General features: G+C 39.8%; 1 protein-coding gene and 1 long non-coding RNA gene across 6 annotated transcripts in view; one reads left to right on the forward strand and one right to left on the reverse strand.

The window, feature by feature from the left end:
* ARHGAP29 (Rho GTPase activating protein 29) overlaps nt 1-5,676 on the reverse strand; it is a 73,130-nt gene extending 67,454 nt beyond the window's left edge. Inside the window, exon 1 of the mRNA XM_082688734.1 lies at nt 5,497-5,676. The gene's annotated coding sequence lies outside the window, so the exon portion shown is untranslated. The remainder of the gene's footprint in view (nt 1-5,496) is intronic.
* A 71-nt stretch (nt 5,677-5,747) lies between these two features.
* The window catches only part of LOC309843323, a 46,245-nt gene continuing 24,391 nt past the window's right edge, over nt 5,748-27,601 (forward strand). For 4 of the 5 annotated variants that reach the window (XR_014300060.1, XR_014300061.1, XR_014300063.1 and 1 more), the window contains exon 1: nt 5,748-5,965. This is a non-coding gene — a long non-coding RNA (uncharacterized lncRNA). Of the gene's footprint in view, nt 5,966-6,847; nt 6,942-27,601 lie in introns of all 5 variants that reach the window. The other variant, XR_014300062.1, reaches the window with a different exon arrangement.

Here is a 27,601-nt window from a genome sequence, read left to right on the forward strand (position 1 = left end):
TAGCATTTCAAACTGTGTAAGTTACATATTAAAGGCAGTGATTAGATAAATATGCAGTGGTTAGATGCTTTTAAAAATAAAATTTCTAAAATCAATGATCTAAACTTCCACTTTAAGAAGCTAGAAAGTAAAAAGCAAACTAAACCCACATTAAGTAAAAGAAAGGAATATTGGTAAGAGTAGAAATTTATCGAAAGCAGACAAGAGAGAAAAAGCAATGTAACTAAAAATTGAAAAGAGCAAGTAAACAGATAAATATGTAGCTAGACTAATTAAAAAATAAAGGGAGAAAATGCAAATTACTAAAATCATGAGTGAAAGAAGAACTATGAGTACAAACCCTAGAGATATTAAAAGGGTAATAGGAATGTTAAAAAAATTTGCCAGTTCAACAACTCAGATGAAATGGGAAAATTCCTAGAAAGACACAAATAACCAAATCTAACAAAAGAAACAGAAAATCTGAATAGCCTCACATGTATTAAAGAAATTGAATTCATAATTTAAAATGTCTACAAAGAAAACTACAGACCCAGATGAGCTTAATGATGAAATCTATTGAACAGTTAAAATAATCCCAGAAAAACTCTCAGAAAATAGAGGAGAAACAGAAGGAAGCAGAAACACTTCCCAACTCATTCTGTGAGATCAACATTACCCTGATAACAAAATCAGACAAAGACATTACAAGAAAACTTCAGGCCAAATTTGTTAACACGGTGTTAGTAAGTCAAATCAAATACATAAAAAAAGGATAATACATTTTGACCAGGAATGCAAGCTTATTTTAATATTCAATAGAGGAAAACCATCTGCTAAAACTCCACATCTATTCATGATTAAAGCAGTCAGCACAGAAAATAATTTCAGATGCCTGATAAAAGGCATCTACAAAAAATCTACAGCTAACACTGTGATGAAGGACCATGTTTTCCTCTTAAGGATTCATATTGTTACTGAAGGTATCTGCCAGTACAATAGAACAAGACAAAAATGAAACACATTCAGATTGAAAAGGAAAAAGTAAAACATTTTATTCTAAGTTGACATGTTTGTTTACCTAGAAAATCCTAAGGAACCTATAAATAAGCTACTACAACTCATAAATTAATATTACAAGGTCACAGAAGATAAAGTCAATATACCTCAATTTTATTTCTATATACTAGCAACAAACAATTGGACAATAAAATTTTAGAAACTAATAGCATTTACAGTAACATCAAAAAACAAGATTTTTTAGGAATAAATTTAATAAAACACATCCAAGATCCAAAATTTAAAACTATAAAACACTAATGCAAGAAATTAAAGAAGTGAATAAATCAACAAGAATACCATGTTCATGGATTGGAAGACTCAATAATGTTAAAACTTTTATTTCTCTCAAATTGATATATACTTTGAAGCAAACCCAAACAATAATCCTCCTGGCTTTTTTATAGAAATTGACAGGCTGGGTCTAACATGTATATGATTACATAAAAGAACTGAAACAGCCAAAACAATATTGAAAAAGTACAAAGTTTGAGGACTTACACTGCCTGAACTCAAGACTTAACTACAGAGCTACAGTAGTCAAAATAGCATGACATTGATATAGAGACACACATCAACAGAATAGAGTCCAGAAAAAAAACTACATATATACAGTCAATTGATTTTCAAGAGGTATCAAAGTATTCAATGGGAGAAAAGATAGTCTCTTCAATAAATGATACTGAAATAACTTGATATCTATATGAGAAACAAATGATCCTGGGTGCTTAAGTCACAGCATACCTTAAATTAAACTCAACATGTATCAGAGACCTAAACATATAACCTAAGTCTATCAGCCTTTTAAATTTAGTATTCAGAGAGGGCAGCTGCCTGTTTTTATAATAAAAGTTTTTGGGGGAACACGGTCATTTCTAATGTTTATGTACTGTCAATAATTGCTTTTGAGCTACAACAGCAGAGTTGAATGTTGAGGTGTATAATCTATAAGCCTAAAATATTTATATTCTAGTCCCTTAAGAAAATGTTTGAGCATTCCTCTTTTAAAGACAATATGGGAGAAAATCAGACAGACACAATAAGCAACAACCACAAAAGAAAAACACTGGTAAGCTGGATGTCATCAATATTTAGAACTTCTGCTCTTTGAAAAACAATTTAAGAAGTGAAAGACAAGTGACAAATTGGGAAAAAATACCTGACAAAGGAATTGTATCCAAATTATATAAAAAACTGTTAAAACTCAATAAGAAACAAACAACCCAATAAATTAATGAGTAAAATATTTGAATAGAAACTTCACAAAAGAAAATACACAAATGGGTAATAAGTACATGAAATAGTGTTCAACATCATTTGTATCAGGGAAATGCAAATTTAAACCACAATGAGATACCACTAAATGTCTACTAGAATTCTTAATTTTAGCTAGACTTAACTACCAAACTTTGGGTAGGAGGTAGAGCAACTAAAACTCTCACACGGTGCTGCTAACGAGGTACCACTTTGGAAAACAGGCTGGCGGTTTCTTATACAATTAAACCCATTTACCATACAACCCAGCAGAAATGAAAACATACATTCATCCAAAAACTTGCACATAAATGTGCACAGCAACTGTTTTCCATGATAGTCAAAAACTGGAGAAAGACCACATGTCTATCAACAGATGAATGCATAAACAAATTATGATATAGCCTTACAACGGAATAGTATTTTAAAAAAGATATCCATGATATGGCAAAAATCATAAATGATTCTCAAAAGCATTATGTTAAATGAAAGAAGCCAGGCACAAAAGAATATATACTATATAATTCCATTTACATGAATTCTAGAAGATGATGAAACTAATCTTTAGTAACAAAAAGCATGACTCGTTGCCTGGGGACAGGAGTTTTGGGGTGAGGGTGAGGGAGTTCCAAATGAGCATGATGGAACTTTTTGGATCGATGGCAGTGTTTTAAGATCTTGATTACAGAGGTGATTACATGGGTGTACACGTTTGTCTAAACTCACTCAAAGTGTATAAAAATCTGATAGCATGCTAGTGGTCAATGAGTATTAAATAAATAAATTATAAAATTACAGAATGTTACATTTGAGTAGTCCTTCAAACTCAACTGACTCTCTTCCTTAATACTTGTCAAACTATTTTCCATCTCTCTCCTTGGGAAGGAAGACTATGATATTTAAAAACTTTCTCGATGACAAATATTGAAACATTTTCTAAGAAAAAGAAGAATTCTTATCTAAGGAGACAGTATAAGCAAATGCCTCTTTTGTTTATCAGAGTAATAATAAAGACAAAGAAGGAAAGGTAAACACTCCACAAAAATCCTCATGTACCAAAATGTGTTCCTGACCCTCCTTTTAAACCTCCTTGTTTCTTTACACATTAATGTGTTCTTATGTATTGTGGCTCATCATCATCTGGAGCTGAGGTAGCAAACTAAAAACAAACAAAATAGCCTTCAAAGCAGAATCACGGAAGCTGATCACTAATATCCTGGTATGCATTACAGATAACAAGCAATTCTGTCCAGAAGGGCCTTTCTGCCTTCTGTGATTACTAAAATTATTCTCTTAATTTCAATCTCACACACAACATCATTTCTTCCAAGAAGCCTTTTCATTCCCTTCAGAGAAAATAAATCATCCCTCCACTTTCCTATAGGACATTGTATATACTTTTCTTGGGTAACCCAATATATTATGCCTTGGCCCCCATCAATTTATAATTTCCTATGAAAGCTTCCACAGGACCCTGGTCTAATCTACAGTGGGATGAAACTGATGTATTTGGGTGACTGCTGAATGAATCACCAATGGCACTGGAATGCAAACCCTTCCAGCAGGACTTCTGGGTGTGAGCTTTGTTCAACATAGTGCTCACTCCTGGGACCAACAGTGGTTGTAGAAGCCCACATTCCTAGGTCAAGGGCTTCAACAGCTGGGAAGTGAAGGCACCGATAATATAGGTGGATGTTCTATTTTAGGCAGCTGGGAAGAGTGGGAAAGACCAGCCATCACAGATTTGCTGAACAGTGCTGTCTCCATCTCAGCCAAAGTTCTATTTCCTACAGATTTGGGGACTGAAACGTTTTCTACCCAGGCCTTCTTTACTTTCCTCCAAGTTCACTCTCAAATCCCTCTCAGAATCAGGAGACCAGAGCTATTCATACAATAAAGTTAATGAATTTTAGGCGTCAGGGCTCTTCACTTGCACTGTTCCTACAATCAGGGAGCATTTTTTAATTATGCATTTCTGGCAAACTGCTTAAAGAAATCTCTGAAGAAAGGAATCTAAATCTCCAAGATTCTCATAATTTGTTCTGACTTCTTTACTCATGAATTCTTTTTCCTGAAGAGAAAACCCCTTTCACAAACGGAATGAAGATACAAAGGTAATTCTCACTAAAAGGGGAAAGGAAAAGAGAAATGAGAAACAAAAGCTCGATGGCAATTTTGGCTCCATCACGGTCTTGGAAATTTCACCAAACACTTAACTATCCCCAAATATCCAACATTAGAAGACTTGAGGACATCAAAAAATCCCCAAACCCCAATGTATAAAGGGGTAGTGGTAAAAAATAATAATAATAATAAAAATAAATAAATAAACCAAAAAACGCCTCACCCTTGTCTGTAAAGAGTGGTTGTGGTGAAAAAGCGAGATAGACCTTGTACGAAGGGGGTGGTGATGAAGGGACAGTTACTGGGGGGAAAAGAGGAGTAGGGAGAAGGGAGCGGTGTGGAGAGTGACAGAGAAGCAGGAGTAGGGGCACTCAGAAAGAGAAAGTGTTTTTCTACCTACAGTTCTTCCCCCACCTCTCCAAATAATAAACAGCCTGGGCCTAGGTGACATAAGTGTGATAAGAAAAGGTAGATATGGAATACGAGATGTCTGTTATTTTATCTCACCTTTGCGATTTGTCAGACTGAAATTTCAGAAACCGCCACCAAACTTCCAAAAAGATCCCCAAGCGAGGAAGACGAACGTGAAGTCCCAGTGAAGAAAACCAATAGGTTAAGAAGTAAAGGAACCCCGAACTTCGCACGGAGGTCACGAAAGGAAGAAGGGCTGCAGGACGCTCCTGGGTGGGGGGCGCGAGGCGGGGGTGGGGGGGAGCCTGGGACGCGATTTAAGTCTGTCCCGCGAGCCTCTCTGCGGCGGCCGCGCAGCGTCGCGTAACTCAGGACACCCAGCCGGGGTCCGAAGTGTCCGCGCAGCGACTGCTTGAGCCCTTCCCGGTTCCTCCACTCCTGCCGCACCCCGGGTGCCGTTCGCCCCGTCGGACCCCTCCCGGACGACCAGGAGCACCGAGGACAAGAGTCCGACCCCCAGCGCAGCCCGCCGCATGGGCCACCCACACCCTAGACGGCAACCCGCCCGCCGCACCGCGGACCACTCCTGCCCCCAGCCCCAAACCGCGAGCCGCGAGCCCTGAGCCCCAGCCGCCGCGGCCGGACCTAGCGCCGCAGCCCCACACTCACCGCGGCGCTCCATCCTGCGTCCCGGACGCGGACGCCCGCCCAACACTCACGGCCGCCGCCGCCTCCGCCGAGGGCTGGAGCTCGCCGCCCCCATCCCCCACGACCCGCGGACGCCGGGCCAAGCTGCCACCGCCGCCGCCCCAGCAGCTTCGGCCACCACCGCGCCGCCGCGCTCGCCCCGCCCCGTTCGCTCCGCCCCCCGGGCCTCGCACCTCCCGCCCGGCCGCGGCCCGCCCCCTGGGGCCCAGCCCATTGGCCCACTCGCCCGAGCGGGGCGGGGCTCCGGCGTCAGGAGCCGGGGTTACTAGGGGGGCGGCTGCCGGCTCCCGCATGCGGAGCGCGGGTTAGAGGCACCCCAGCGGGCAGGCTGTCCCCAACATTGCAGGACGTGTTAGCCACAGTGTGGGGCTGGAGGCACGACAGGCGGAGCGAACCTCAGGCACGAGTCACCTTTTGTATCGTCCAGCAGGTAGCAGATACTCTGTCCTTGTTTAAGTAGACATTTCTTTGGTGGGCACTGAATTTCTCCCAGTGGGTAATCTGATATTCAACTTGCTTTATCTGCCTTCTTCCCACACCTGCCTTCTCCTTTTCAGAACAAAAATAAATGTATGCTGAACTTTAAAACTCACCTACTTTCTTCTATCTTCTACTGTTTGTCATTTTCAGAAAGCTAAACTACACATAACATTATATTTTATATATAGTACCCGGCTCAGTAAATACTAGTTGAATGTATGTGCCCTGACTATGCTCCTTGCTTCTTAACCACCAAATGCTCCTTGAGTAATATGACTCATCCACGCTCTTGGGGGAAACGAACAACCAAAATTAAAGCCTTAACTAGATGTTGGATTACACATCATATATGAAAAAAAGGAGGGCATTTCTATTGAATAGTTACAGTATAAATTAGTAACACTTAATAGCTCTGCCAGGAATCCTCTTTCTGTCGTCTAGGCTGACACAAAGCAGGTGGTTCATGAATACTTGCTGAATAAATGGGCAAAATTGTAGGAATGGAATTTGAAAAAAAAAAGTCTCAATCTCATCCTCCCTTTAAATCTTTCTCAAATATACACCTGTCATAGTCTCCACTTTTCATCATTATTCAGGAGAAACATGATACTTGAAAGCATTCTTAGAGAAAGATGGTAATTCATTTCTGCAATAAAATAAATACAATTATTAACTGAGAAAGAATGAACATCAAAAATCTGTCATCTGGGACAGATCTCTCATGTGTGCAGTAAAGAAAAGAAGGAAAAATACCTCCACCAAAGACTATGAAAGTGTCCCAGCTCATGGTCTTAGAAACTAACTTGTTCTTACCTGTGTTTCTTGGTTCAAGTGGCTCAGAGTCACAGTTTTGGGACACAAGGAATCACAGACAAAAATTCAGAGACATATTTGGATGCTGGATTAATAATGAAACTTTCTGACAGGTGGTATAATATTGCTATTATTCTATTACTGCTAATATTCTAGTATTTACTAATCACAAATAATCACTCTGCTGATTGAAATGTTCTTCATTCTTTCCATGATAAAGAGAATACCACCTCTTCTCTTGAAACTTTCCTGTTCTCTTCACTGAAAATCAATCCTCCCATTTGACATTATATGTTACATAGAATTCTATTTTTGTGCCACTTGTGATTTTTATGAAGTATTTTATTTGGTTGTATACAGGTCTACAGTGTTATGTTACTTTAGTCTATGTTCAATACGGTAGGGACACCTACTAAGTATTTTCTGGAGAAATGTTGAGGGAATGACCAGTGAGGCCAGAAATAAAAATCTTTCCAGGATATCTTTTCCTTCCTTCTTTCTTTCCTTTTTTCTTTCTTTTCTCCCTCCGTCCCTCCCTTCCTTTCTTCCCTCCTTCTATTCCTACCTCCCTCCCCCTTTCTTCCCTTCCTACCTTCCCTTCTCCCCTTTCTTTCTTTCTCTCTCCATAAGCTCTTCTCAATCTCTTAAAACTAGGGAAACCAAGTGCAATGGCCACTTTTTAATAGTAAAGCTTGCCCCAGGTTCCCTGTGCCTTGAGTTGAAGAGCCTGATAATGTAGGCAGATACTCCATGTGGCAGGAGGAGATGGGACTCCAGCTCCACAGGATAGTACAGTAGACAGGTGCTCTACCTCTCAGTCATGCTTCAGTGACAGTCTCTTTAGGAGAGTGCAGCATGGTCCACTGGACCTATCATATGTTTAATTATTCCTCAAATACTTATTGAGTACCCCAATATGCCAGGCATTGTTCTAAGGACAGGAGTTTTATTAGTGAACTTTAAATCTACTTCCAGACTCTCCTCAACCATGATTAAATCCCTGGGAGAAGAGAAGAAATAATGGAAGCAGGTAGGGATGGCCCAAAGTCAGGCAGGTTCCCTGTCTTTGCTGTTGTCCTTGACCTTCACTGCAGGAGCATTTAGAAAGAACCACAGAGAGCCAGAAAGGCCACAATGAGTACAAAGTCTCCAGATTCCAAAGTGTACAAAACTCACCGAGCAGGTTATTAATCTTGATTCCATGATGGTTGTAATTGAGAAACAAGGAATCAATTCAGACCACATGCTGCAAATGAATGTGAAAGAGATTGCAAACATCCAAGAATTCTGTGTTGCCATCAAGAGAGTAAACTAAGATTGACTGAAAAAAATAAAGAAAAACTCCATTGAGTATATGCATATAACATATTCATTTTATGTCTAAATTAACATATTAAATTTCATGCCCCAGTTCTTTTCCATGTATTTTAAGTTTTCTGTAAGACATTTGATGACATGAACCTCTGCACTTGAGTCATCACATACCATGACCTTACCTAATGTTCTAAGAACATGTGTAAGGAAACTCACCCAATAATTAATGGTTGACACAAAATAATACTATTGGCTTAAAAAATTGATTTATTGATGTTGTGAATAAAGAGATGATGATAACAGTAATAAAAACTAGCCTTCCATGGTCTACTCAGTGGTAGATGCCATCTTAGTTATTCTTTATATTTAGTAAGTCATTTAGTTCTCACAAGGCTATGAGGTACCATTATCATCTCCAGTTTACAAATGAAACACTGAGGCACAAAACAAAAGAAGTTCAATAAAGAGTTTCTGCTGGACTTGAGTGCCTGAGTGGCTCAGTCAGGTAAGTGTCCGACTCTTGGTTTTGACTCAGGTCGTGATCTTGGGGTCCTAGGATTGAGCCCTGCCTCAAGTCAGGCTATGTGTTCAGTAGGAAATCTGCTTGAGATTCTCTCCCTCTGCACCCCCCACCCTGGCTTGTGGATGCGCTCTCTCTTTCTCTCAAATAAATGAATGAATGAATGAATGAATGAATACATAAATAAATAAATAAAGTCCTTTTTTTTTTTTTTTTTTTTTTGCTGTACTTAAAGTTTTTGCTGGACTTAAAGTCAATGTTAAGGTGACGGTAAGTTACTCTTTTTTTGGATTTCCTTGGGAATCATTCCTTTTATTCTTACTCAACCACTGTGGTCTTCTTGCTGTTTCCAGATACCCCAAGGTCCCTCTTGCATAGAGCTTTCGCCTTTGCTGTTCCCTCTACCTGGACTGTATCCACATGACTTCCTCTTTGTTCCCTCCAGTCTCCTGTTGTTCCCTATCATTGACGTATTCTCTGGCCAGTCCATAGAAAACAGTATTTCCCTTCTTTGATACTCCTCTATCTTTCTTACTTTGTTTTAAATATTACTATGTCACTTATCCCTCTACTGATTTGGTATAGTTATTAGTATGTATTTTTATTTTCCCTTACGAATGTCAGAAGTTAAGCTCCCTGGTGGCAGTGACTGCCTGTTTTATTCACCATTGTATCCCCAGACCCTGGAAAAGTATTTGAAATTAATTAACAATGAACAAGTTTAAAGAAAGTAACATATACCTAAATACTAAATTAATCTTTTGAAAAGATTAGTTTGTTAATATTTTGAAAATTTTAATCAGATAAGAGAACCATATTGCTTTGTTTGTCAAAGATTTTACATTAGTTGCTCAGAATCAACATATTAACACATGACAAATTTAATTACTTCACCCAATCTCTATCTGAAAGAGCCACAAATAACTCTAGAATCTAAAATTATTTCCTTCCTTCTCTAAGTGGAGGGGCAAATATTTTATACTATTGTTTTTCTTTCATTTATTCTGCCAAATCCTGATTTAAGAAAGCAAATACAGTTACTCCTCACCTGTGAATTCTATTCCATGGTCAACATGATGCTTTGGAGTACATCCTGGCATTTAATCTCACCAAAACATTTTGAGATAGGAGGATGAGATCTATTTTCCCCAAGAGCATATCATAAATTTTTGGAATCCAAGTGATATTAGAGCTCATCTTCTCCATTCTCCTTTATTTTGTAAGGTAAACCCAGTCCCGCTTTCCCAAATACCATATGGTTAATCGTTGGCTTAATTCAGTTGGAACCAAGACGAGAGCTCTTTCTACACTGATAGATTAAGCCCTTAGACAGTCTGTAAGTCTATGAAATGAGATTAGAGCACGCACCCAACTCATTTTTAGTTTCATGTGTAAATATTTAAGCTATACTGACATGTTTAAATAAGAAATTTGTTCTACAGATTTACTCCTATTATTTTGGAAGTCTGACTTATTAAGTTACTAAAATTAATGTCCTAAAAAAAATGAATAACTTAGCATGTACCCAATGAGGGGTTTGGTTTGTCCTTGAAGCAGAAAGTTGTCCTAAGACATTCTGGAACACACACATGCACACACACACAGACACAGACACACACACACACACACACACACACACACACACACACACACAAGACTGCCATGCTCCTAAGGAGAGGGCTGGCTGGCTTTAGGAAGGAGTAAAGCCCAATGGAAACATTGCTAATCTCTTTCTTTATCTACTTACTGAACAAATATTGCTGAACCCTGAGAAACAATGCTACCACTAGGGACTTTAATGAGTGTTTATCTTTCTAACTGCATATTTATATAGAAGTGGCTGCCTATGGCATGCTTGCCAGAGGATTGGGAAGTGGCTGCTTGTAAAAGTTGAAAAATATTTAGTTTTACAAACCTGTTTCAGCAAAGTCTCATTTTAAGTTTATTCAAGAGGAGGTTGCATTCTATAGCATCAGAAGAACTGTTATTATCTCATCATTTAGGTACCTGGACTTAATCTTTTTTTTTTTTTTTTTCTGGAACACCTGTGTAGCTAGCTCAGTTGGCTAAGCATCTGCCTTTGGCTCAGGTCATGGGCCCAGGGTCCTGGGATCAAGCCCCGCATCAGGCTCCCTGCTTAGTGAGAAATCTGCTTCTCCCCCTGCCTGCTCTTCCCCCTGCTTGTGCTCTCTCTCTCTGACAAATAAAAATCTTTTTAAAAAATTTAAAAAACAAACTATTTTATTCTGAAATTATCTTAGTAGCTGGGGCTTAAATTAGAAGGAAGAAAATACAAGGGAAAAAACTAGTCCTGTGAGTTAATAATCCTATTAACTATTATTGGTGTCTGGAAATGTCTATAAAGCCTTTTGTTTCAAAAACCTTGGAAAATATTAATTGATTATCACTGATGGACTGGTGTTTTTTGTCAATGATAGATTTGACATTGTTATTATGCTTGATGACGTATTCATTTTAGGATGCTCGTCAGTGTAATTAAATTTTGTCTGGGAGCTACATGGTCCTGGAGTATCTGAGGTCACAAACATAGCCATATATGTCACTAGCCAGAAAGCTGATGAAATCCCTGTTATGTAACATCACTGAAACCATCAGCTTAGTATATTCAGGGTGGAGAACAAATGGAGTGGCAAACAAGCATCAAGACTGTAAGTTGGCTTACTTAGGAGTTAGCCTGAGTCGTGCTACAAGGTTTGAAACATGCATCTCTTGTGCGAATAGATGAAGACAAATATGCTTAGTTGGAAGAACAATATCAAGCCCACTTCTAATGACTTCCTTCTGGGTAATGACTAAGAATCAAGGAGGGGGGGAGGAATTCCATTCTGGAAGAATGACTAAAAGATAAAACAAGCTTATCAAGAAACCAGAATCTAAGGAAATGAGTAGACCAGTAGACAAGAATTCTTGATATAGACCTTGGAATTACTTAGATACTAAAATAAGTAGAAGCATAGAATGTGGGTCAAGGAAGAGTGGCTTCTAGAAAGACTTATTGAAGATGTTTCATGAAGAACTGGTATTTTAATCTACACAAGCTTTTTTTGAACACCATGTCAGTGAAATGGAGCTGCCAATGTCAGTAGCGATGTTATATTCATGAAATAGTGTTTGAAGTGCTATGAAACTGAAGGGTCTAGGTGGTTTTGGTAGTGGGGGTGGGACAAGACTGGAAGGAGAAGGAAAAGATAAAGGACATAGCACAGGGAAAATTTCTTGAGAACAAAGTTCACTGATTTATCTTATAAGGTATTATGGGCAGAATTGCATTCCCTCAAAATTCATATGTTGAGGTTCTAACCCCTCATTCCTCAGAAGGTGACTATATTTGGAGATAAGGTCTTTAAAAATGTACTAAGTTAAAAATGAGGCCATTAGTGTGGGCCCTAATACAATATGACTGATACTCCTATAAGAAGAGAAGATTAGAGGATGTCTGGGTGGCTCAGTTGGTTAAGTGGCCAACTCTTGATTTCAGCTCAGGTCATGATCTCAGGGTCCTGGGCTCAAGCCCTGCATCAGGCTCCAACTCAGAGGGGAGTCTGCCTCAGGATTCTTTCTCTCCCTCTCCCCCTCACCCCATTCTCACATGCTCACTCTCTCTCTCTCTCAAATAAGTAAGTCTTAAAAAAAAAAAAAAAAAAAAGGAAGAGAAGATTAGGACATAGAAACACACAGACCATGTAAATACACCCAGTGAGACCATGTGAAGACACAGGGAGAAGACAGCTATCTACAAGCTGAAAGAAGCCTCAGAAGAAACCAGCTACACTTGGTCTACACCAAGACCTCGATCTTAAACTTTTAACTTCCAGAATTGTGAAAAAATAAATTTCTGTTAAACCACCCAGTCTGTGGCACTTAGTTATGGCATCTGCAGCAAACCAACACACAATACTATGTAAGTTCTAGGAATCAAATAATAATACCATTAATAGGTTCTAGTTGGACCCAAGACCATTTCCTCCCCCTGCCCCATAAAAATATGAAGTCCAAGTTTGGCTGAATGTTGCCATTATCTAGCTCTTTAAGAAGGTATTTCTCCTTCATAATATTCGCAATGAGTCAATATCACTCCTACTCTGGGGTGTAGGCCAGGATGTGGCCTCATCTCCATTGTAATATTGTCATTAAAATCAGAAGGCAGGATGTTTACAAGCCTGCTGTTCAGTGAGTATTTTCAGTAGGAGGAGACTGGTTTCTGCTTAGAGTGGAAGAGATGATCTGGTCTTTTCATTTGTATCTAACAAGAGGAAGATTTAGAGGGGCAATTGCAATGATACCACTGCTGCCACTGCAATTAGTATTGGTAGCTAGTTAATTATAGCAATTTCATCACATTTCTTCATTCATAATAAGAGCTTAAAAGATGTTCATTCACTTTTCTATTTATTCTTTCACAGCATTTCACAGCGTACAAAGCTGTATCACATAGGTTACCTCAATTTATCTTCAAAACAAGTCTGTGAAATATAAATTATTTTTATCATTCTTATTCAGATTTCTGATAAGAAAGCTGTATCTCAGTGAGGGTAAGCTATTTTACCCAAAGTTGCACAATCAGTTAATAGCAGAGATTGAACTCAAAACAAGGTCGCCTAGATCTTCAAGCAGGATACTTTCCAACTCACCCACCAGCTCTAAATAATCCTATCCCATACCGTAAGTTTCAAATAATCTACTTTGATCAAGGAATGACATTTTTTCTATATTTCTGTATTATGTTTATTTCTATACATCAAATATTCTAGGTAATAGAGAACTTTGACATTTATTATATGTATTATGCTTATTTTACAAATGCTACATGAATAAACATTTTGCACATATAAATGAGCAGAAGAGAAACCACCTCAATAAATTACTTCTCCCACCACTGGCCTTGATTCAGAATTTCTAAAGAGTGAGTACTCACAAATTAAAAAAAAAAAAAGAATTATTAGAAGATACTTCCTCTTACATACAGAATTCAAACTACCAATACCCAGGGATAGATTAGTATCCAGTACTAATCTTTAGATACACTACAGTGTATTTATTTTATAATATATATAATTCATTTTACTTGGGGTGTACGTGTGTGGAGTAGAAAGGTGACAGCATTATTTTATAAGAATATGTCTTTTGATTCTTTTTTTTTTTTAAGATTTTATTTATTTATTTGACAGAGAGAGATCACAAGTAGGCAGAGAGGAAGGCAGAGAGAGAGGAGGAAGCAGGCTCCCTGCTGAGCAGAGAGCCCCATGTGGGACTCGATCCCAGGACCCTTAGATCATGACCTGAGCCGAAGGCAGCGGCTTAACCCACTGAGCCACCCAGGCGCCCTGTCTTTTGATTCTTTATGCTAAACTTACAAGCAAACTTTTGGAACATAATCCAGTCATTGGATGGGGACTTCTTAAAAATTCAGAATTCTCAAAGAATTAGTTTGTGTTCCTCTTAAACCAATCCTTTTATGATTCAGAGGGCACTTCAAGAATCTTACAATGTAAAAAAAAAAAAAAAAAGAATTTTACAATGTCTGTAAATTATTGTGACATATATGACATAACCCAATGATATATGACCTATAGATGCAGAGAAGGACTAATTAATAAGACATTGGATGTTGACAAAGTATTAATGACTACATAGGTGTTACTATGCTGTTGGAAATTCTGTAAGAATCCCTGATAGCTCGTGAATGAAGTCCAGCATATGCATTGATTGATGACTCATTCCATACTCCTTCCTTCTTAGAGAAGGAAGATGATAGAAGCCCAGATCAGGGATGTTTGATTGTGGTGACAAAGGGCCTATTACTGGGTATGATATACAAAGGTATTAAAATGGAGGTTGAAAATTCAAAACCTTAGAGGTGGGGGCTAACTGAGAGAGCCAGAAGGCAGGCATTCATTCCTACTTAGCTCCCAGAACACTGGGGTAATGGGTAAGGGGACCAACCATTATCCCTATTTGCCTCAAGCAGTTTCACTTAAAGCCTGTTGTTCAGGCACAAGTATTATCAGAACCTCCTCTCACTCTCAAAAGTGCTCCAGTTTGTAAAATATGGTATATAGACGCTCTATTCGTGGGAAGATTAAGGCATAATATTGCCTGGTATTCTGATTTTTCAACTCAGAAATTTGGATTTTTAAAGAACATCTTTGGATTTTTAACACAACAAATTCTAAATTTTTAAAAATATTGTCAAGATCAATGAAAACTCATGAGGCACAGAATCCGGCATGGAATCCACCAGTTTGTAACTTCTAGGTTAATATGTCTGGCTGATATGAGAGTGCTCTTTGGTTTGCCCTGTGGAGAATTTGTCCTTCATGTGGCTGGTGAGAAAAGGTCTTTGGATACTTCCTACGTGGGAGGGCATTCTTGCTCTTGGAAGTTCCAGTAGAAATCGGTGTGGGCTTTATGAGTTAAAAGGCCTAATATGAGCAATTTGGGCCAGTTGTTGTAGCCTTTAGTAATGATTATAGCTAGCACTTCACATGTACTAAATGTATTACATAGATGATCTCATTTACTGTTCACCATAGTTCTGGGAAGATATTAATTATCTCCGTTGTCCTAATGAGGAAACTGAGACTTAAAAGATAACCTACCCTGAAAAATGTCCTCCAACAAGTAGGTGGCAAAATCAGGATCTGAACTCATGTCAAAGTTGACTCCAAAGCCCATATCTTTATCCTCAGTGTCTGTGGCTTCCTGAGGGAGAGAGATCAACTTTTTTCCCCTTGGGACACTTTTTCATTTGAATGAATCCTTTTTGATCTCTTGTCACTATGGAAAACTATAATCTTGACTTTGGAATCTTTAAGAAGACATTTTGTTGCTTTTATTCAGGGCTTTAGACCAGAGGCCCAGTGGTTCAATGTTTCAAATCTTAGAATGGGGTAGGGGGGTTCCTTGGAAGTTTAGAGCCAAAATTTCAGTTAGTTATAAGCAGTGTCCATTTGCCAGATGTCCCTTCTGCTCAGATTGCTTGAGAATCTATGGTGATGATAGGCAGTTGGTTAAAGATTCAAGGTTTCATGATCTTAGTCATCTCTGCATTGTGTATCCATTTTAGAAATATAAATAAGAAATAGACCTCACCCAATGGAGACTAAGAAAAGCATAGGATTTTCTTTCCATTATTTACTTGACCAAAAATTGGGGAATATTTAACATATGTTATACTGGGTTGGATTGTGTGGCCCCAAAACTCATGTCTGCCTGGAACTTCAGAATATGACTTTCATTGGAAAAGGGGTCTTTGCAGATGTAATTTGTTAAAATGAGGTCACACTGGATTAGGGTGAGCCCTAATCTGATGACTAGAATTTGTATAAGAAGAGAGAAGATGGCCATATAAAGAGATGAGTAGATTAGAGAAATGCAACTATAAACCAAGGAGCACCAAGGACTGCTGGCAACCATCAGGAGCTAAGAAGAAGTAAGAGTATTCTTTTCTAAAGCCTTCAGAGGAAGCATGGTCCTACCAATGTCTTGATTTGGGACTTCAAGCCTCTAGGACTGTAAGAGAATAAATTTCTATTGTTGTTGTTGTTGTTGTTGTTTTAAGATTTCATTTACTTATTTTAGAGAGAGAGAGCACAAGTGGGAGCAGAGGGAGAGAGAGAAGCAGACTCCCTCCTAGCAGGGATCTCGATGCATGGCTCAATCCCAGGACCCTGGGATCATGATCTGAGCCAAAGGCAGATGCTCAAGTGGCTGAGCCACCCAGCTGCCCCACAATTCTATTGTTTTTAACCATCCAAATTTGTGGTAATTTGTTACAGCAGCCACAGGAAACCAGTTCTCATGTTAAAGAAAAAAATTTAAATACTGTGATGCCCATTCAGAATAAAATGGAGGAATTTGTATTGACTATTTAAATTCAGGATCCCAAAGTCAAAAGTTCAGAAAGTATTTCCTAACACACTGTTAGGTAAAGAATATACTCTTCAAGGAGGCAAAATTTCCTCCCTAGATATGGGGAAAGCATCTGTGGAATTTCAACAGAAGACCAGAGGCATCCAGTGTGTTTGTCCAAAATGGCTCAGTTCTAAACTAATCTTGACCAAGACTGGTTGAGATACAAAGCTCATTAACCAATCTACTGTTCCAAGTCTGAAATCCAATATGGCTGGGATGAGCCATAGACATTGAAGTGTGCATTATGTGATAGTCTTTTCCCATTTTCTGCCATGTGTGCCCTGTCTGGCATCTGACTCAATTTCTCTTATGGGACTATGATTCCCAGAACTTCGCCAGCTTTCATTTCTCTAAGGACAGATCCCTGTCTTACTCTAAGCTTTGGCTAGGGTCTGTCTCAAATTGGATGGACTCTGTGTGATAAGGGAGGAATCTCTTATACTTTCAATTCTTAGAATGCCCGTTGTCCATTCTGAGAAAAACTAGCCACAGTTTCCACCTCCTGCACCCAGCTGATTCTACCACATTTGCCTGTCTCATCCAAGAGCAACCCATTTTGGGCCTATCAATGTTCTATGAAGTAATCAGGCAGGAGAGCCCTACCCAATGAGGAAAAAGGTAAGCAACAGCACAAATAAGACCTTCTATGTTAGAGAGTCTAAGTCTCTGGAGAGCCCCTGCTGTTGGTAGCAGGGACAGAAGTTGGAAAGACACAGGAAGTAGAAACAATGAAGGCAACAGATGGCATTAGTGAGCAGAAGCCATGAAACAAAAAGAACACATGAAGTTGGCAGTAAAAGGCAGGAACAGTGGAAACACAGGCTAAGTGTAAAAGAGACAGGGCATTACAGTCAGGTTGATGGGTGCTCAGGATCTCATTGGACCCCTCAAGCTGCATTGTATTCTAAAGCAGCTTCTAGTTTTTAAATGCTGTTCTGTCTTTGTGAGGCACAGTTGTACAGCCATTACATCTTTCATGCCTGTAACACCATCTTATCCATCTGACTCTTGCCATTAACTAAGGTAAATACCTCTCAATTCTCGAAATATTAAAAAACTGGTCTATGAAACCACCATGTGCCAATGCCAAGTTCCATCAGATTAGAGTTCTTGGATACCCTCACAGTGATCCCGAGTATCCAGTCCCCCGTTGGATAACACTTAGTCTGCTCATTACCATAGCTTGGCTAGTCCTTTTTACCCCAGTTCTGCTCTTTCCCCTTTCCCAATCAACTTGCTGTAGAAGTTCTGGCATGCCTTATAAATCAAGAGACATGGGTTATAATACTGGTTCCATTCAGCAATGTAGTAATAAATATTTGCATTGGTTTCAACAAAGTTCGGTCTCACTTGTCTTTACTGTGTTCTACAAATGGGTCAAATGTAGCTACATCTTAACAGAATTAAAGATTTCAGTAATTTAGAAGTCAAAGATTTGGGGTCCTCTGTGTCCAGCTTATCTGCAATCAGAACCCACAGTGCTTTAAAGGTGTTAGAAGACTTGCAGACCGTGTGTTCATGCGTTACTTTGTGGTATGATTACGAAGTGTCAAACAAGGAGGCAGAACTCCTCAACATAATGAATTTCTCCCCATGCCCTAATTCTGCTCAGGTATTATATGGTATGTTTCTGTTTTCTGTTTATAATAACACAGGTTAATTTTTAAAAATTGGTGAGAATTTTAACACAATCTATAACATCCCTACTCAAGACAATGATTATTAATGCCTTAGTATTCCTCATTTTAGTTTTGTGCATTTGAACATATATATAAATTTTTTCACAAGACTGAAATTTTCCTATGTATACCACTTTCTACTTCTGTTTGTTTTGTTTTATTTTGCTTTTGCTTTCCCACATAGCATTTTACAACATAAGCCTTTCCCAATGCCACTTACGGTTCTTTACAGGCGTGATTTAGTGTGGTCATATAGTGGTTCATTTTCCAGAAGTTCCTTACATTAGCCCACCATTGAATGTTTATATTACTTCTTTTTTTTTAATTTTTTTTATTTTAATTTTTTATTTTTTATAAACATATATTTTTATCCCCAGGGGTACAGGTCTGTGAATCACCAGGTTTACACACTTCACAGCACTCACCAAAGCACATACCCTCCCCAATGTCCATAACCCCACCCCCTTCTCCCAAACCCCTCCCCCCAGCAACCCTCAATTTGTTTTGTGAGATTAAGAGTCACTTATGGTTTGTCTCCCTCCCAATCCCATCTTGTTTCATTTATTCTTCTCCTACCCACTTAAGCCCCCATGTTGCATCACCACTTCCTCATATCAGGGAGATCATATGATAGTTGTCTTTCTCTGCTTGACTTATTTCGCTAAGCATGATACGCTCTAGTTCCATCCATGTTGTTGCAAATGGCAAGATTTCATTTCTTTTGATGGCTGCATAGTATTCCATTTTGTGTATATATACCACATCTTCTTGATCCATTCATCTGTTGATGGACATCTAGGGTGTTTATATTACTTCTAATTTTCCTTAGCATGAATAACAAGATGGTGAGCTTTCTTATAAATAGAGCTGAGTTTGTATCAATCCTTATTTTCTTAGATTAGATCCCTAGAGGTGGAAGTTTTGTTCAAAGGCTAGGCATATTTTTATGGATCTTTTGACATATGGCCAAAGTGGTCCCTGGAAAGAATGTACCTCTTTACAGTCTTAGCGGTGGCATATGAGAATGGCATCTGAATACAGCAGCATTTGATTTCTTGCCCCCAGGAGGTAGGTTAAGTCCCACTGAGCCTTGGAGTTTTTGCTGGCTCCTCCCCGAGTCCTTCTTTGTTAAGTTCCATACTGGCTCTCATCTCAACCCCACTGTTCATAATTAGCATCCAGATGTTCAAAGCCTGCCTCTTCCATCCCAAGACTGAAAAGGCTTTTGTTAGCCAGAACATGAATAACATTGCCCTACTGGTCAGTGCAAGTCTGGAAATGGTCTTTGGTTCTCAGACTGAAAGAAGAGTCAGGTGCTTCGACATATTTAGGCAATCATTCTCCCTGGATGCCCCTGGGTAACCCACTATAGCTCTCTTCTACTTGCTTCTCTTGCACCTTTGTTTTTTTTTAGATTTTATTATTTATTTGAGAGAGAGAGCGCGCACGCACATGCGAGCACACAAGCTGGGGGACGGACAGAAGGAGAAAACAGACTCTCTGCTGATTAGGGAGCCTGACTTGGGGCTTGATTCCAGGACCCTGGGATCATGACTTGAGCCAAAGGCAGATGTATAATCAACTGAGCCACCCAGGTTCCCCTCTCTTGGGCTTTTGAGTTCACTCAGGGGAGTCCCACCTTATACCCCACAATCAAGCTGGTACCTGCTTTCCCTGCATCTCTTAGCCTGCCCCATTTCCTGGGGCTGAGCTATCTCTTGCTCTTCCCCACTTCCTATTGGATATATTTCCTTGAATAATTTAGCTTTATATTTCACAATTCCACATTGCAACAATCTTCCATCCCACCACTCCTGGTCTCTGCCAGAGTTCAATGAGACCATTTCCTTTAGCTCTTCCTCTATGTTAGTTGCCTCTTTGACCTTGACATCCATGAAATGGGCCAGTATTTCCTATACCATTGCTTGGTCTTGGTCTCTTACTGCCACCCTCTCCTCTAGGAAGCCAACTCTGTCCTAGCTTTGCCCTTGACTCTGGCGGTCCCTCTCACTTTGGTTCAGAGTTGCTTCTCTGTTACCAGAATGCCCTGGCACATGTGCTACAAGTCCAGTGGGAAGCTGACAGCTCAAGGCCTTGCTTCAGGATATTAAGGGAGTGTACTAAATGAACACTGAAGGGCTGTGGCATCTTGCCAGTTTCATCTTAATAAATTCTGTTCTACTCCCCAGGCTTATCCCCTCCCTGCTCAATATCCATTTGGTCCTTCCTATCTCCCATTTATTTAGGCTCCATCTCTGGCATCAGCACCTTGGTTGACCTTCCCTCTGGCCTTTGGCCCCCCATGCGATACCTCTATTCCCCACTTGGCTCTTTCCTCCTACCTTGGCATTACTGGCCTGGTCTGGTTTCCCTCTGAGCTGTGTCCATAAGCTGTCCTAGCAGGGATGTCCTGGCATTCCTAAGGGCCCTGCCTCCTCTTGGGCTTGGCCCTGCTCCAGAAGCTGTAGAGACAGGATATTTTAACCCCTCCAATCGCGGTTTTCTTTTGAGAAGATAAGGCATAATAGTTGAAATATGGGTAGCTCAGGCTCAGACCATCCCTTCCCAGCAAATCTTTTCCAGGGACATACTTTGGGAAGAAGGAATGTGGAGAATAGGAGCAGCCACTTAGATCTGAAGAAACTCTAAGAAACAAACCATTAGTTATTGTCTAGAATGTCCTGATCCTCTCCCTATGAGATGTTCTTAGCCAATTCCAGAACGTCAATTGATTGGGAACTCCCACAGTGCTTTCATCACACAAATGGGATCTCCTCTCCTTGCTGTTGCTGCCTGCTCCTGGAAGCCCTGGTAACTTTTTCCTTAGAAAAAAATCCACCTGCTTCAAGGGTGGAGGTGGTTTGTTGCCCTAGTGAGTGCCACAGGGCCAGGGGCTATTCACTAATGGGGGGCAAGAAACCAAGAAAGTGAAGAGATGTCTCTTGGTTTGTGAAGACAAAATCCAAAAACCCAGAAGGGTCTGGTGCCTTTCCACCCTGGCAACTGTGACAGACCTGGCACGGCACCAGGAATGCAGATGTAGGGAGATTGGGAAGAAACACTCTTCTTGTTTCTGGTCTATTTCATGAGCCAGCAGGCAAGGCTCATGGTGGTATTCTTTCTGATCAAGCTGCTTTTGATTAAAAGAAACTGAAACCCCCTCAGAGTTCAGGCAAATGGAATGAGAGGAAAGGCTGGCCCTTCTAAGGGAAAGCTAGCAGGAAAGTAGAGGATTACAGGCTTAACTGACATGGCCAGAGCAGTGGGTCAGCCAAGGCTCAAATGCCAGGCACTAAATGGACACTGGTCACTGTCATTGGCCTCCTTCTGTAATGCTTATTCCCAGGTTCCCTCCTGCTTCAATGAAGACTAGGAACTCCCAAAGCTTGTGCTACTCCAGAAACAGCCTTCAACAGTCAATATTCCCTCAGCTCCAAACTATGCTGAGGAATCAGCTTTGAATGGGATTCTGAATCTCTGTCACTTAGACAGGGACTAACTTTTCCTGAATGTTGTGTTTATTGTATAGATCTAAAAGCTAATAATATCTTTGCTCTCCTACTCTCTTCTCCCTAGTTCAGGAACTGGGCCCTTAGTGCTATGGCTGTTGCTTCTCTTCATCTGCACTGTGGTGGTGTACAGAGCGTAGAACACAGAAGAATGTTGGGAGAACAAACTTATTCTGATAACTCTGGTTCTAAAACAGGTCCATGGAGTTCCTGTTAGCCCGTCCTTACTAAATTTATGAAAGCTTACTTCTCAGTATTTATTATCTCCCCAGCATTGGAGTTTCCTATTCTCAGCTTTCTGAATCAAATTTTCAGGTTCCAAAGACAGATATACAAATAAATTATTTATGACAACCTATCATTAGCTCCTAAAGGAAAGATACCCATTGTCATTCTTTAATCTTTACAGCACTGGGCCTCTTATGCATGAGGAAACCAAGGCTCATAGGGGTGAAGTGACTTGCCCAAGGTCACATGAGTTAATGGTAGAGGCAGGACAGAAACTCAGATCTTCTGTCTTCTGTCCAGGAATCTTCCCGTTATCCCATCATGCCATCCTTAGCATTTGGTTCACTTTGGCTTATGCAACCCTGTCTCTTGAGTTGAAATGACTTCTGTAGCTCAGAAATAGTCCAATTGCCTCTCTATATATTTCTAAAGCCTTGGTTTCCAAAGGCAATAGTGTCACAAGATTTGAATGTGGCTATGACCATAAGATCCTTATGTCACCATTTCTTATGTTCTGGGACCAAGTAACAGTGCAGTGTGATCATCACATCCTACTTACATTTCTCTTCTGTTCTTGTGAAGATTTAACTCACCTACATTTTATCTCCCATGATAGACACAAATATAATAGTAAAATGTAGTAGGGGCCACCATCAAGAGTGAGATGGTGGGTTGTGACATCAAACAAATCTGAGATCATATCCTGACCATTTTATGATTATTGCAGTCCTTTGAACTACCTCCGTCTTCACTATATAACAGGAAACCTTGATACTCAAGCTACTAGATGATATAACTGCATTTCTTTGGCTTCCTGGCAATGTTAATATTTATTCTGTTGACTTTTCTCTCTTTCTCTAGCTCTCTTAGTTGTTTTTACCCTGTAAAAGTTTTAGGTAAACATAGGCTTCTTTTGACAAACAGAAGAGAATGATGAGTAAATTTCATTAATTATAGTTCTGTTTCATATTCTGATTTTTAAATGAATTATGTCTATCTTAATTCAGATAGTCATTTTAGTTATAACCATTGAAATTCTGAGTTTAATTAAAATATCTGTGATATATTGCAAGACCTATAGACAATTTAGATATGTTATTTTCAAAGATACCCACTTTACTCATTTCCTCTCATTTAAGTTTATGTTCAAATCTCACCTAGTTAATGAGGTTTAATCTGGTCATCCCATTTAATTCTCCACCTTCCCACGCTCCTGCCACCACCTCCACGACCTCCACTGGCACTCCTGAATCATTTTATCTTGCTTAATTTTTTTCCATAGCACTTATCACCACTTAACATACTATGTAATTTTGTTATGTTTAATGTGTGTTTACACATGGGGAGAATTTATTTTCTCTTCCCTCTCCCCTGCTCTTTCTCTCTCTCCCCCTCCCTTCCTCTCTCTCTTTCTCATTAATAGTTCTCAAGTGCCTACAATAGTGCCTAAGACATAGATATCCAATGAATATGGTAAATATTAATGTTTGTTAAATGAATACACTGGCATATAGGTCCTTAAGCAGGTCTATTTAGAACTACCAAATGACTATCCTCCATAGTAAAAATATAGGCAAATCTCTGAGGCATTGTTTGTCTTTTCTTATTTTCCTGCTAAGCTAAACTAGACTTCAGTAATAACTATTTATCTATATCTGCATGTGTATATATGTGTACACACCTGCACATATATAATATGCATATAAATGCACATACATACATGTATGCAAGAAGACCAGGTTTTTGCATAGTGCAATCAATAACTTTTAAGCCTGTCAACAGAGTGTAATCCTTTCTTATTTTGAGGCAATGAATGTTTACTTTTAAAGACATGGATGTTTTATCACATACCCCTGGGGTGAATGCCCCGGGTGAAAGTCCAGAAAAGGTTCCTTTTCAAAACCCCCAGAGTTGAGTCCAGGTTTGGCCCTGATCCAGTTAGACATCTGGCTCATTCTCCACATTGGCGCTTGAATATGGAGTATCATTTCAGAGGGAAGCTCAGAAAGAATCTGTTTTTATCTAAAGTTAAGTTGTTATTTGCTGTTTAGCCCTGGCAGGCTGACTTGATACATGTTCACAAACATTCATTTAATCGATTTATTTATTTCCCATTCTTTGTCAGGCATTGGGCTAGGTCCTGGTTATATGCAGTGGAAGGACAAAGTTCCTCCCTGCAAGGAATTCAATCTAGAACAGTAATGGACAAGTGAAAAGACAATTATAATGCAATGTAAATGTCTCTTTACAGCTGACAACAGGATGTTAAAGGAACACAAGGGGTTAGTATATATTCCTGGTCTCTAAGTAATGCAAACCACTGCCAAGTTCACCCTTTGATAACCAGATTTTTGAGATTGGATCAGCCCTTTTGACTGCTCTGAAGTAGCAATTGCTCATGGCCAGGAAAAGAGGGAGCAAAATTCATTATTATTATTATCATTATTATTATACTTAATGATAATGATGACAGTGAGGGAAAGAATTTACAGAACAAGGAAAATAATCTTACTCATAACTAAAACAACTCAAATTAAAATAATAATGCAATCGATTTGTTAAATATTGAGCACCTAGTAGGTGCCAGAGCTGTGGAAAGTGCAGGAGGTACAGCAGAGACGAAAACCTACAGAGCTGTGGCTCTCAAGGAGCTTATATTCTAGTAGAGGAGACATAAAAAATGAGTAAATAATAGGTAGGTGCATGAGCTTATAATTAGAGTCCTGGATAGAGTCCAATTGCAGTGGGTCCATTGGGCCCATGGATCCACATGGGGGTCATTTCCCTGTTCTCAAGTGTATAATTGAGATTAACAGACTTGAAAGTTGGAGATGGAGAAAGCCAAGGGATAAAAAAAATTACAGTTTTGCTCCAGGGTTATGCTAATTATCCCACTTATCACAATATAGTCTGAAAGAGAGAGCTGGACTTCTCTCAGAACATTATTACATCGATAACATCATGCTGATCAGGCAAAAGAAACAAGAGGTAGTTAGCATACTGGAGACCTGGATGAGATGTATGCATGCCCCAGCAGATGGGAAAGAAGCCCTATAAAGATTCAGAGATCTGCCACTTCAATACAGTTTCCAGGGCCCAGTAGTAGGAGAGAGGGTGGGGTGCTGGGATATGCCTCCAAAGAGGTATAATACTGCATCTTATATCCTCTGCTACAAGACAGGAAGCACTGTGATTGATAACACTTTGGGGTTCTGGAAGCAACAGATCCTACACCTAAATACTGTGCCAGTCCATATGCTGGCATCCTGGAAGACTACCAGCTTTGAGTGGGGCCCAGAATAGAAAAGAGCTTTATACCCAGTACAATCTAAGTGACTGCGCTACTTGGGCCATAAGCTCCAGCAGATCTGTGATGGTCAAGTTGTCAGTGGTGGAAAGTGGAGTTTAGGGTCAGTCTCAATGGGAGAATCATAAGGGAGGCTTTTGGAGTTTTGGATCATGGTCATGCCATCTATAGCTAAACAGAGTTCTTGATATGCTACTGAGCCCTATAGACATGAATATTTGACCTGGGAAGACCAGGTACCTAAACCTACCTATGATTAGTTGGGTTATTTTGGTGCCATTAAGTTATAAAGTCAAATAGATCCAGAAGTGGTCCATTAAAAGATGGAACTAGTACATCCAGAATTGAACCCAAGCAACACCAGGAGGCACAAGATAGCTTTGTGAGCAGGCCCCCATGTCACCCACAACAATTACAAAAGCATTTCTCATTCAATTTGTATCTCGTTATGCTATATGGAGGTCCCTGTATGACCGGCTTAAACAGAAGGACAAAATCTAAGTCTGAGTTCTGGGTGGGTTGACTTTGGAAATGGAAGCAAGCCAGAAATGGACAGCAGTTCCATGACAGCCACTTTCAGGGTGGAATTGAGAGAAAGTGAAGAAAGAAAATCCTTCCAATGCACAGAGCTGCAAGCTGCATGCCTTCTTTTTTGTGAAGAAGGAGAAATATTCCAAGATAGGAAAGTGTATTTCTTATCTATCACTACATTTCAAATTACCTTAGCAGCTTAAAATGACACATATCTCCCAGCCTTTGTGGGTTGGAAATCCGAGTGTGGTTTGGCTGGACCCTCTGGCTCAGGGTTTCCCACAAAGATTCAAGAAAGACATCAGTCAAAGTGCAGTAATCTCCAGGCTCCACTGAGGGAGGATCTGTGATCAAGCTCACTCACGTAGTTGTTTTCAGGATTCGATTTCTCACAGGATGCTACTCTGAGGGCCTTGGCTCCTTACTACCTTTTATTTTATTTTATTTTTTGTTAATTATTTTTATTAACATGTAATGCATTTGCCCCAGGGATGCAGGTCTGTGAATCGTCTGGCTTACACATTTCACAGCACTCACCATTTCACATACCCTCGCCAATGTCCATAACCCAACCACCCTCTCCATATCCACCCACCCCCCCAGCAACCCTCAGTTTGTTTCGTGAGATTAAGAGTCTCTTATGGTTTGTCTCCCTCCTGATCCCATCTTGTTTTATTTTTTCCTTCCCTACCCACTAAACCCTCCACTCTGCCTCTTAAATTCTTTGTATCAGGGAGATCATATGATAGTTGTTTTTCTCTGCTTGACTTATTTAGCTCAGCATAATACCCTCTAGTTCCATCCATGTCAGCTCAGCATAATACCCTCTAGTTCCATCCATGTCACCACAAATGGAAAGATTTTATTTCTTTTGATGGCTGCAAACTATTCCATTGTGTGTGATATATATATATATATATATATATATATATATGTATTAGGGTAGCTCTATCTTCAACTTTTTGAGGAACCTCCATGCTGTTTTCCAGAGTGGCTGCACCAGCTTGCATTCCCACCAACAGTGTAGGAGGGTTCCCCTTTCTCCGCATTTTATTCATTCTGACTGGTCTGAGGTGGTACATCATTGTGGTTTTGATTTGTATTTCCCTGATGCCGAGTGATGTGAGCCATTTTTTCATGTGTCTGTGGGCCATCTGGATGTCTTCCTAGCAGAAATGTCTGTTCATGTCCTCTGCCCATTTCTTTTTTTTTTTTTTTAAGATTTTATTTATTTATTGGACAGACAGAGATCACAAATAGGCAGAGAAGCAAGCAGAGAGAGAGAGGAGGAAGCAGGCTCCCTGCTGAGCAGAGAGCCCGATGCGGGACTCCATCCCAGGACCCTGAGATCATGACCTGAGCCGAAGGCAGCGGCTTAACCCACTGAGCCACCCAGGCGCCCCCTCTGCCCATTTCTTGACTGGATTATTTGTTCTTTGGGTGTTGAGTTTGATAAGTTCTTTATAGATTTTGGATACTAGCCCTTTATCTGATATGTCATATGCAAATATCTTCTCCCATTCTGTCAGTTGTCTTTTGGTTTTGTTAACTGTTTCCTTTGCTGTGCAAAAACTTTTGATCTTGATGAAGTCCCAATAGTTCATTTTGCCCTTGCTTCCCTTGCCTTGGTGATGATTCTAAGAAGTTGCTGTGGCTGAGGCCGAAGAGATTTCTCAAGGATTTTGATGGAGTCCTGCCTCACAATGAGGTCTTTCATGAATTTTGAGTCTACTTTTGTGTGTGGTGTAGG

Source organism: Mustela nivalis (genome assembly GCF_964662115.1).
Source record: "Mustela nivalis genome assembly, chromosome: 10".
NCBI lineage: Eukaryota > Metazoa > Chordata > Mammalia > Carnivora > Mustelidae > Mustela > Mustela nivalis.